The 12309-nt window shown below is 41.1% G+C and overlaps 1 long non-coding RNA gene across 1 annotated transcript in view; it reads right to left on the reverse strand.

Moving 5' to 3' along the window:
- LOC129658857 (uncharacterized) overlaps nucleotides 1–12309 on the reverse strand; it is a 442729-nt gene that overhangs the window by 358968 nt on the left and 71452 nt on the right. Inside the window, exon 3 of the long non-coding RNA XR_008717538.1 lies at nucleotides 1110–1265. This is a non-coding gene — a long non-coding RNA (uncharacterized LOC129658857). The remainder of the gene's footprint in view (nucleotides 1–1109; nucleotides 1266–12309) is intronic.

Here is a 12309-nt window from a genome sequence, read left to right on the forward strand (position 1 = left end):
ACCGAATGTATATTTAACACAATTAAACACACACAACGGAGAAGGCAATGGCACCCCACTCCAGTACTCTTGCCTGGAAAATCCCATGGATGGAGGAGCCTGGTAGGCTGCAGTCCACAAGGTTGCTAAGAATCAGACACAACTGAGCGACTTCACTTTCACTTTTCACTTTCATCCATTGGAGAAGGAAATGGCAACCCACTCCAGTGTTCTTGCCTGGAGAATCCCAGGGATGGGGGAGCCTGGTGGGCTGCCGTCTGTGGGGTTGCACAGAGTCGGACACGACTGAAGCAACTTAGCAGCAGCAGCAGCAGCAAACACACACAAATACACACTAACATGAATATATATATATAGATGCATGAGTGCTATAAGGAATTTACTGTTAAAATCTTAAAATGTGAATACGTCTCAGAGATTATTAACATCTTAGTGTAAATTAAACTTAATCACATTGCTTTTTCCTGAAGACTAGGTTTCAGAGGGAATGAGAGTTTGACCCGGAAATTGGAAGGAAGATGCCTGAGGAGAGGTTGGCTGCTCAAAAGAGGGGAGAAAAGGGTTCTGGAATGCAGAACTCTCCCCAGTAAGACAGAGCTGAGAAGGTCCCTTTGGCAGGAGAACACCATGCACTCAGAAGGGAGACAAGATTCAGTTCCAAAGACAAACAGTCTTGGTGGAAAGCGTGTTGAGAGTTGGATAAATCATCTAGCCTCGAAGCATCTTTTCTCTGCCTGTCTCACAGCTATGAGTGTAATATAAGCTCATGCCTTATAAACAGCTTAGTGGAAAGTGTTTGAAACTATAAAGCAAACAGAATATATAAAGCCTTAGAGGTTGATGCAGGGCAGAAACTAACACAATATTGTAAAGCAATTATCCTCCAGTTAAAAAATTTTAAAAAGCCTTAGCATAATGTAACTCATCATAACCACTGCTCCCATTAATCGAGTATTTATTGAACACTGACCATCTGCCATGATAAAAAGTCCCTTGACTCAAGTTCCTTGGAGCTCAGTGAGCAGGCAGGTGGGTTAATAACCACAGAACATGATGCAAAATACACACTTAGCATAAAGAACTACAAGGGTAAGGAAGAAGAGGAATACCTCTGTCTGGGGGAAGATCAAGGCTTTCCAGAGGAGGAGGTGGTTGAGCTGGGTCCTGCTTTACACGTAGCTCACCCGAGGGAACAATGGAAAGTCGGAGGGAACAGCAAGGGCAGAGGCAGCCAGCCACAGTCAGCGAGTCTGTGCTTCTCAGCGCTGCTTGGTATAAAGAATAAAAAGCTCAGGAATGCCAAATCTCATAACGAACTCCCCTGGCCTGATTCCATGCTCACCAAGCCACCCTCTGATGATAATTTGGCTTCCCGCTTAGACCTGCCTGTAGGGAAAGCACACGCTAGTCAAGAAGCCAGAGTATCCAGTCCACTAGATGATTACATTTCTCACTGTAAATTAATGTCAGCATAGAGGCTGATGCATTTTTTTTTAAGTGCAGGAATGAAACTATCACATATAAGGCAGATGCAAAGGAAATTAGGTGAAAATTCACCAGGAAATCAGCCTTCGGGCTGCCAGTATGGACAATGCTGGAACAGCTGTGCAAACACCGCAGGTAACTTCCAGAAATGGGCAACTGACAAAGCGTATTACACAGCACGTTCTCTCCCCCACATGAAGTGCTCCTGTTCACATTTTTCTCCATTGTTATAATCCCCTCAAACAGCCCAGCCAAAGGTAAGCATCAGATGTCAGTTATCCCAGACTCCTGGAAACCCAGGCCTGGACGGTGAGGTGTGCCTTCTTTATCAAATCCTTTGCCTTTCTTGTTATGGACTCCACATTGTCCCTCCAAGATTTGTAGGTCGAAATCTTAATCCCCAGCACCTCAGAATGTGGCTCTATTTGGAAATAGGGCCTTTAGATTGGTACTTACAGCTAACTGAGTTCATTAGCGTAAGCACTAATGCAGTATGACCGGTCCCCTTATAAGAAGAGGAGATTAGAATACAGATACACACAGAGGGGAGACCAGGTAAAGACAGGGAGAAGGAGGCCATCTGCAAGCCAAGGATTCCTTCCTCAGGAGGAAATCAAGCCTGCTGTCACCTTCGTCTTAGACTTCTCACCTCCAAGACTGTGTGAAAATAAATTTCTGCTGCCTACACCACTCTGTCTGTGGATCTCTGTTACAGCAGTTCTAGCAAACTAATACAGTTCCCTTCAAATTCTCCCCTCAACCACTCCAACAGAAGATGCTAACCTGGGACGTTCAAGGCCAAAAAGGTTGTCTACTGCCATCAGCAGGGATGCATTTTAGTCCTTCATGCTTATAACCACTCCAGTGACTCAAGTAGATGACTCTGGGGCCTCAGCCAGGATGAAAATTGCCTAGTCTCACTAAAGTAGTCAAAGACACAATTTCTGAGGTATGAGGCCCTGAGAGTACAACAAACTGCACCAAGTCCTTAATGCAGATAAGATGAAGACCTTACACTCCAAAAGTACAAAAATGTATGGTTGTGATTGTTTTTTTGTGACTTTTTTTTAATTTCTACTTTTAAAAATCAATACCTTTCTGGACAGGGGAGCCATAGAGGGTCAGATCACCAACTGGCTATTTCCTAAAGACCTCTACCCTGTAACAATCAGGGTATGATGAGAAACTCCTAAATCTCTCTTATTAACAATCCCTTTCTGAATGGGTAGTGTCTAAGTTTCAGACTTATGTTCTTTAGATCTTCTCCCTGACAAGGCTATTTCAAGGAAAATTAGTTTGTGAAATTGGAACTCTTTCAGTTTGCAACTGGAACTGGGGTCAGGTATGTTTCATTCTTCCCCTTGTTCACATGTTTCTATGATTTCATTTTTGTGATAAGTGAAACTATTTTTTTTCCTTGTAATAATCATCATCTGATGGGTATTTGTATGGTTCATTAATATTGCTGGTTCTTTAATGTGTCCCTTTTAACTTCCACTGAAATATACAATTGGAGGGTAAAATACTCTTAATTTCTGACACTCAATACCTGCTCCAGTTCAGTTTTCCATTGAAAACACTCTTGGTGCATTAACAGTAATAAGTAATGTGGATCGCATATACCTCACCTCTGGGATCTTCCTCCTTGAAACACATAATCTCAGTCTAATCATGAGAAAAGCATGAAACAAATCCCGTGTTCTCAGCTGAGGGGCATTTGATTAAATATCTAACCAGTACTCCTCAAAATTGCCAACGTCATCAAAAACAAAGAAAGTTTGGGAACTATCACAGCCCAGAGGAGCCTTAGGAGACAAAATGACTAACGCAATATGCATGAGATCTTGGAAAAAAAAAAAAAAGACATTAGGTAAAAACAAAGGAAATATGAATAAAGTATGGACTTTAGCCAATAATAATTTTTCAATATTCATTTATTAGTTGTAACAAATGTACCATAGTAATGTAAGTAATCTGAGATGTTACTAATAAGGGAAACTGAATGAAGAGCCTATGGGACCTCCCTGTACTATGGTTACAATTGTTCCGTAAATCCAAAATTGTTCCAAAACAGAAAGTTTATTTTTTAAAAAATGCTCCAGTTTAACTCCCAAAGGCCATCAATATCTGTGTTGTTGTTCAGCTGCTAAATCGTGTCCAACTCTTTTGCGACACCAGTCCCATGTCCATGGGATTCTCCAGACAAGAATACTGGAGTGGGTTGCCATTTCCTTCTCTAGGGGATCTTCCCAACCCAGGGCTCGAACCCATGTCTCCTGCACTGGCAGGCAGGTTCTTTGCTGCTGAGCAACCTGGGCAGTCCATCACTGTCTGTAATCAGGCTCTAAGGTACAGCCACACAGTCTTCTCCAAAATCCTAATACATGGCCCCCTCCCCCCGATTTCCTCTCCCAGTGAAACTTTTGTACATATTTCATGTAAGCACTTTATCTTTCAGTAACAAGAGCTTCTGTTCACTTTCAACAGTCATCCAAGGGCTGCTGCTCCCTCTTCTAACACAAATACTCTAGTGGAGGCTTCATATCATCACCCCATCCTCTGAATGGTCTGAGCACATGACTCCTGTCTGCATGCTTTCTCCATCGGGATATCTACAAGCTCAATTCCTGGGGCAGCTTCCTCACAGCATAAGCCCCAAGTTTTCATTAAATAAAGCCTTCTGGGGCCAAAGCTCAGCTGCTGGAAGTGGTAGAGAGATGCCAAAAGGCTTGCCACTAAATCAGTATGAGGGAAATCGATACCAGGGAAAGCCAGGCTGTAGTATTTTCAGCCCTCAGCATTCAAAGTCCTGCAACACTAAAGACATCCAGATGCGCGCCACCTGGGATCCGAGGTCCCTGAAGAGACTGTTCTTTTTCTGTTGAACCATTCGTGGCTTGGGTTATTTTTGCTGTGGTTGCTTCTTCTTTTGTTTGGTTTTTAACGAATCTAAAAAGCAGTGTTTATTTGCAGAAAAGGCCTATTGGCCTTGATATTCAACTCACACTCAAGTTGGCTTATATTCAGAGCCAAGCAGACCTTGATCTTCATTTATTATTCAATAAGAAGAATACAATTAGCCTGGAGTTGGTTTTATGACCCAAAGAAAGGCCCACATAAATCTGAGTGGGGATAATTCCACTCTCCCTGTAACGGATGTGATGAAGGGGCAAGTAGCAGGCATCGAATAGACAGACCACCAATCTCCTCAACACGAGACTTAAAGGGAACCTTTGTCTCTGCTCAGAAAGCAATATTTCTGAGCAGCAAATATTTACCTAAGGGGATCCTTTATATTACTTATACTTTGCAGATCATTGATTCAGAAAATATATGGGTACTAATAGAAAGAAAACAGGCTTCCCTGATGGCTCAGATGGGAAAGAATCTGCCTGCAATGCAGGAGACCCAGGTTCAATCCCTGGATTGGGAAGGGAATGGCAACCCACTCCAGTATTCTTGTCTGGAGAATTCCATGGACAGAGGAGCCAAGAGTAAGAAAGAGGAAGCCAAGAGGAAGAAAGCCTACATACGCTCAGCACAAAAGTAAGCTGATTCTAGGGAAGAACAGAGTTGCTAGTCCCTCAGGAAGGAAAAAATCCAATCCTCCAGTGGGCCAGGTGGAATCCAGGAAGAAGGATTGACATCCTGATGAATCCTGATGACATGATTGTTATGGGTGACATACACAAACTGACCTTTATGGAAATAGGATGTTTCAATTTATATCAAATGATCATCGCTAACAATCAAATTAATAAATATATAACTGTACCATGGACGAGTACATGATAACTTTATTCTCTGAATAACAGCTATCATCTGTTGAGTGCTACTATGTGCCAGGTGCTATGATAAGGATGTCCACTCAACAGCTCAGTCAATCCTCACAAGAACCCCAGGAGGTAGGATTCACTATTATTATCTCCATTTCATGGCTGAAGACACCAGGGCTCAGAAAAAGTAAATAGTTCTTCTGGTAAGTAAAGAGGTCTTACCAGAAGAGGGAGAGATGAGATATGATCTTTGAATTTTGTGTTGTGTTAATGGAGTTTAATAGGACAATGGGGCATGGCAGGGCGGGAAGGGGGCAGGTTTCATGTGGCTTGAAGCCTGGCCTGGTCCTACCTCCCACCATCTCTCCTCCTCTCTGGGATGGGTTCTTAGTCTCCACTCTTCCCTGATCAATGGCACCCCAGCCAACTTAGGGTTGCCCTCCCCAAACCTGCCCCACAACAGCTGCCCTCTGGGGTAGCTACCATTCATGTTGAGGGAGGAGGTTAGACCTTCATCCCTCTGCCCCCATAGGGGCCTGGGCACTTGGTATGAGAAGGACCAGTATTTACTACAAGCCCACTGGCATCTCCACATGGGGCACAGTAGTGTCCAATCCCAGTCCAGGCTGACGGCACCATATAGCATTCTGCAGGTGACTCGGCCATCCAGAGATGGAGAAATTCTTGTCATTCTTCTAAATTCTCAATGTTCAAGTGTTTGCATGATAGCCTGATCCTAAAGAGGAAATAACGTGAGGTAAATATCACCTCTAAATAAAAGATGCTACAAACTTTTGAAAGTTAGCTTTCAATAGTATATTCCAGGTGCTTTTTCAGCTATTGAAGCAGTCACAAAGAAAAGAGGTATATAAGACTTAATTTTTTATACAAACTTCTTTATTTATTTATTTATTTTTGGCTGTGCGGGGTCTCCGTTGCTGTGCCGACCTCTCTCTAGTTGCAGCAGGCAAGCTTCCCATTGCGGTAGCTTCTCCTGTTGCACAGCACAGGCTCTAGGTGTGTGGGCTTCAGTAGTTGTGGCTTGCAGGCTCTAGAGCACAGGATCGGTAGTTGTAGTGCACAGGCTTAGCTGCTCCACAGCAGGTGGGATCTTCCTGGACCAGGGATAGAACTTGTACCTCTCCTGCATTGGTAGGTGGATTCTTCACCACTGAGCCACCAGGAACATCCTAAATGGAACTTCCAATGAGAACTTTATATTATCTGTCTTTCTTTCCACCATGGCAATTCATTTGCAGGTGTGTTGAAAGATTTATGTCCATCTTCATCATGTGAAGAACACTCTAGACTGCTATTTCTCAAACAATTAATGTGCAAATAAATCACCTGGAGATTTTGTTGAAATGTAGATTCTGATTCATTAGGCTTGGCTTAGAATCCAAGAGTCTGCACTTCTAACAACCTTCCAAGTGGTGGTGATGCTCTTAGTTGATTATAGATCCTTGCATCAAAATATGACCCATGGACCAGTAGCATCAGCAATATCTAGATGTTTAATAGAAATCCAGGATTTCTGGACACACCCTATACCTACAAAAAAGAACCTGCTTAATTTAACAAGGTCTCTGGGAGATTCATCAGCACATTAAAGTATGGAAAGCACCATCCTTGACCTTCTGAATCTATCTTTCTCTCTCTATTTCTTCCATTTTCCAAAGCCACAAGATAAGAAAGAGTCATTGGGACTACTAACTGTTGCAAATTTATAACATTGCAGGTCATGGGAAGGACATATTGAACTTTGTTTTCTTCTTTATCCTGACTCTCCCAAGTATGTTCCAGGATACCAGAATGTTTGCTTATGATCTGAGAAGATTTGCAGCCTTGGTTTAAATACTGATCTAAAATGTTGGTAGAACCACTATATAGAGGCTGTTAAATCTGTAGAAGGGGGCATCTGTAGGGTGTTGAGGAGTGCACTTGAGTGGGACCAAAATTTTTCAGACCTATTAGGCTTTTTGAGTAGCTGCAAATTATTCATAGCCTTAGATAATAAGAAAACACAACAGAGGGTCTCTAAAATTAGTGCAATTCACTAGCGAATATTCATACTACTACTTGGTCTGTAGAGAATGTTTAGGCACACCCAAAGGCTCCAGAGACGGTCTGGATTCAAATCCTACATATGTTTCTTATGAGCTGTGTCAGCTTTGGTGAATTATTTAACCTCCCTGTGCCTCAGTTTCATCATTTAAAATAGGTATGATAATAGTACCTATGAAAAGCTTTAGAAGGATTAGAGTAATAAAGCCCTTGGAACCACACCTTGTACATAGTAAGCTTTGCAAAGACATATGAAGGCAAACTTGAAAATATGGCTAATTTTCAATGTATTTTTGTAGGGCCTCAACATTTCTATAGTTCAGCTTATTTCAGTCTGCTGTGCTATGACCAGGTCCACAATTTCCCTTCCATTAGAGAGAAGAGGAGCATCCCTGTGGTTCTGTTTGTAACAATTAACACATTAAGCACTGAGAAGCATAATGAAAGTGGGGCCAACACTCATGGCCCCCAGAGGGCCTGAACGTGAGGCCTTGGGGCTATCTCTGTGTCCACAGGCAAACACCAGCTAGGGGGGAAATTCAAAACATGCCTCCAGACTCCCGCATACACAGAAAGTCTTACCAGCATAAAACCAATTTGTTGCACTTCAATATTCAGAGATCATTGTTTTCAGAATGATTAAGCATTTATCAAAAGCTGTCAAGGTACTGCACAAAATGAAGTTTGAAACTGGGTGCTTGGCAATTAAATCTCACTCAGTAAATTGGCCAGTGTCAGTACCATAAAGTGCGATATACAAACACTGCTTTTCCACTTAAATGAAAACCGAAGGGGAAAACCCACATAACGAGAGATTTTCAGATTTCAACACCCCTTCTCCACCCAAGACACTGAAGATAGGATCACATATACTGTGGTATGTATGCTTGCTGCACCTGCAGGCTTTTCACACGCTGCCCTATGAAGCCAGTTTCCCCCGTGTGCCATCAATTATTTCTTTGTTTTGCCTGGATGATTCTTGCACCCTTCTCAAGGTGTGCTTCTGGGCAGTATGCGTATTTGAGATTTTTCCCTTCTCATCCCTACTTGGCCGTCTCTGGACCAAAACTGATTTGCAGGCAAGAGAAAACCACTGAAAATTTCATGACATTTAGATTTAAAAAGCACATGGTAGTGGCTCAATTAGGTTTGCTTACCTAGGATTAAAACCTATTAACGTTCCAGCATTTTCCTCTCTGTGAGATTCATTTCTGACTCGCGTGCGGTGACTTGCAGAGTGCTTCATTACAGCTCAGGGGCACAGCGATGCCATACAAGCCATTAAAAATGAGTTTGCAAGAGTACAAAAAAGAAACCTTTGTAGACGAGGGCCAATTTGTTTCGAAGGCAATGCACTGTTAGAGCATTCACAAAGCGGCAAGCATTAGCTCAGATTCAAGCTATGCCATTTTCACTCTTATTTTTAAATACCAAATGGAGAACTGGGAGAGTCCTTTCTTTGTGACAGCAGCTTTAGTTTCTGCCCTTATTTTCTGCCATTATAGCTCCAGTTGAGCTGTATGAACAGCCCTGTGTTTTTCGCCTTGGATAAAAATCCACGAATCTATGTTTGGCCAGGGTCCTAAGGAGAGTCATCGTATTCTCTACCCTTCAGTTTCTTTATATTCTAAATATCTCACATACCAGGCTCACAGGGTGGCTGGGACGGATGAGAGAGCTAGTGAATATAATTTTTATAAGTAAAAATCAGAAGGCAGGTAGAGCACAAAGAATTATTTCTGCTGTTATTAAAGCAGGGAAATTTATAGTTTGCCACCTCAAGATGCCCTACTGCTTGTCTTAATTTATTAATATTTAACTTGGTTTTGATTAATCCTGTTATTATTTGCATATTCACTCTATCTGCAAGTTCCAAGATAAATACCTTTGGATCAGAGTTTCTCATTCCCAGTATTCTCAACATATTAGACTGGATAACCTCTTTTGAGGGGGGAAGCCTTTCCCTTCTCCAGGGGATCTTCCCAACCCAGGGATCGAACCCAGGTCTCCTGCATTGCTGGCGGATTCTTTACCAGCTGAACCACAAGGGAAGCCCAAGAATACAGGAGTGGGCAGCCTATCCCTTCTCTAGAGGATCTTCCCAACCCAGGAATCAAACCAGGGTCTCCTGCTGCACTGCAGATGGATTCTTTACCAACTAAGCTATCAGGAAAGCCCTTGTCCTATGCATCTTAGGATATTTCATAGACTCCTTGACCTCTACCCATTCGATGCTAGCATCCCTCCCTGCTACCCAACTGTAACAACCAATATGTCTCCAGATAATGCCAAATGTCCCTGGTGGACAAAATCACAAAGTAGAGAACCACTTCTTGGGAGTTAATCAAACCAGTATTGTCACTGGTTGCATTTAGTATTAAGTGGAGAACAGCAAGAGCAATTTAGCTAGTGAAAGCTACAGAAACCAGTGGGAACACCCTCAGATCATATCACAATTTGTACAAGTGAGATAGGAACCAACCCTGAAAGCTAAAAGTGGCCCCTAAAGTCAAGAATGAGGCTGATGCTGTCAATAGAAATTTTAGATCAGAATGTGGGAGGAGATATGAGTGGCTCAGAATGGTTCCCAGAACTGCAAGCATGTATCTACCTAACAATAGAAAGTTCCTCTCCTCTCCAGAGGCCTGAGGAAAAAAAAGTGCAGAGGACAGCTGTTCAAAGGTAAGAGGAAGACAGAGAAGGGAAAGGGCTTCCGTGTTGGGCAGAGGGTGACTGAAGAGGAAAGAAGACACAGGAAAATAAAACAAGAAAAGTGAAAAATAAAATGAGAGAAGGAAGAGCAGGAAAGAAACAAATCTGACAATGAACCCCGAGGAAAGAAATGGGAGGAAAGCCTAGAGATATACAGAGAGTCTTGCTTCTGAGCTTATCTGGACCTACCTGAACCTGTGCTCTGGCCTCCCACTTTGTAACTATCTCCCTCCCATTGCTGATGTGGCCCTTGATCAACTGCAATGGTAATGTGAAAATCACTGTGAATTGTAGCACACAAGTTAAAAGTAAGAGTGATAAAATAACTGCTGTTGCAATATTTTGTTAATTAATAAACAACATAAAAATGTGCAAATTATGGTATCAACAACAAAAAATAGGAGAGGGGCAAGTAAATACGTAAAACTCTCTTATGCAATTGAAGTTAAATAGTTATCAGTTTAAATTAGGCTGTTATAAATATGAAGTGCATTTTGAAAGCCTCATGGTGATCATCAAGTAAACAAATATAACAGAAACACAAATGACAAAGAGAAAAGAATTAAAGCATAACACTACAAAAAGTCATTAATTCACAAAGAAAGACAAGAGAGGAACTACAAAACAATCAAAAAGCAATTAACAAAATGTCAATAGTAAATCCTTATAGTTATGCTAAATGTTAATGGTTAAATTCTCCAGTTAAAAGACAGAGTGGCTGGATAGGGAAACAAGATCCAACCCTATGCTGCCTATAAGAGATTCATGTAAGCTTTCTTTATTGACACTCACGGGCTGAAAGTAAATGGATGGCAGAAGATTTTCCATAAAATTAAAATCATAGTAGATCAACTATACTCCAATAAGTTTTAAAGAAAGAAACAGTAAAAAAAAATTATAAATGAAACAGGAGACATTACAACTAGTACCTCAGAAATACAAAGGATCACAAGAGAATATGAAAATATATGCAAATTAAATAATTTAGAAAAATGGATAAATTCCTAGAAACATATAACTTATCAAGACTGAATCATGAAGTAATAGAAAATCTGAACAGACCAATAATGAGCAAGGAGATTGAATCAGTAATGTAAATTTTTCCAACAAATCAAAGCCCTGGACCAGATGGCTTCACTGGTGAATTTTATCAAATACTGAAACAATTTTTCCAATCCTTCTTAAACTCTTCCAAAAAAACTGAAAAGGAAGGAGCACTTCCAAACTCATTTTATGAGGCCAGTTATTACTCTGATACTAAAACCAGACAAGGATGCTACAAAAAAGAAAATTAAAGGACAAATATACGGATTCACAGATATATATACTCACAATTAAATTGGGAAAATATGGTCTAGAATTACTAGACCACACAATTATTGTGTGGGTGGGCAACTGTACCCACACTAAGGAAGTTCTTCTCTTGGCTTAGTGTCAGGGAGGTAGGCAGAAAAAGTAAGAAATTATGAGATCTGAGACAATGTATATTAGTGTTCTTTAGAAAAGCATAGATAGTCCTCAGTTTTCAGCCATTCCTGGAAACTGAGTCATAAAGAAGATCATGTTTCCCACTAGAAAAATTGAATAATTGGTGGTTGCATTCCTGACCAAATATTCAGCAGCAGGAAAACCATAAATATGAATGACAACATGTCTCAGCCATCAATGATAAACTCTCAAATTATTTAAAACACTTGGCTGAAGCCCCCAGAAAAAATAGGTTGAACTGTATTGCTTGTCCTAAACAAGAACACTCTGTACTTCAAAACAATAATACAGAACAGACTGATGAATTAATAAATATTTGTTGTGTAAGGCATGGTTACTGATGCTGAAAGAAATTCAAAAGGTGATTCCTAACCCCAAGAAGCTGACCGTCTCATCAGGAAAATTTACATAAATAATTAAAATACAATTTAGGAAGGGTTTAGTACCAGAAGAGGAATGCCTGTAACAGGCAGAATTTATGAATACTTCCTATGTGCCTGGCATTGTTTGAATTGCTTTATCCACATGAACTCATTTAGTAGTCAAATAAGCTTGTGAGGTAGGTGCTAATCTTAGCTCCTTTTTTCAGATGAGAAAATGGAAGCAGAGAGTCATTAGACCAGACGACTCAGATGTGATTCAGGTAAAGTTAAACCCACACAGTCTCGCTCCAGAATCACATTCTTAAAACAATCCTATACTGATTCTCAGAAGAACAGAGCTATAGGAGCGAACCCCTGAACAGATTACTTTTGTCTGGTGGAGAATCCAAAGACCAGTTGGG

Source organism: Bubalus kerabau, chromosome 8, assembly GCF_029407905.1.
Source record: "Bubalus kerabau isolate K-KA32 ecotype Philippines breed swamp buffalo chromosome 8, PCC_UOA_SB_1v2, whole genome shotgun sequence".
NCBI lineage: Eukaryota > Metazoa > Chordata > Mammalia > Artiodactyla > Bovidae > Bubalus > Bubalus kerabau.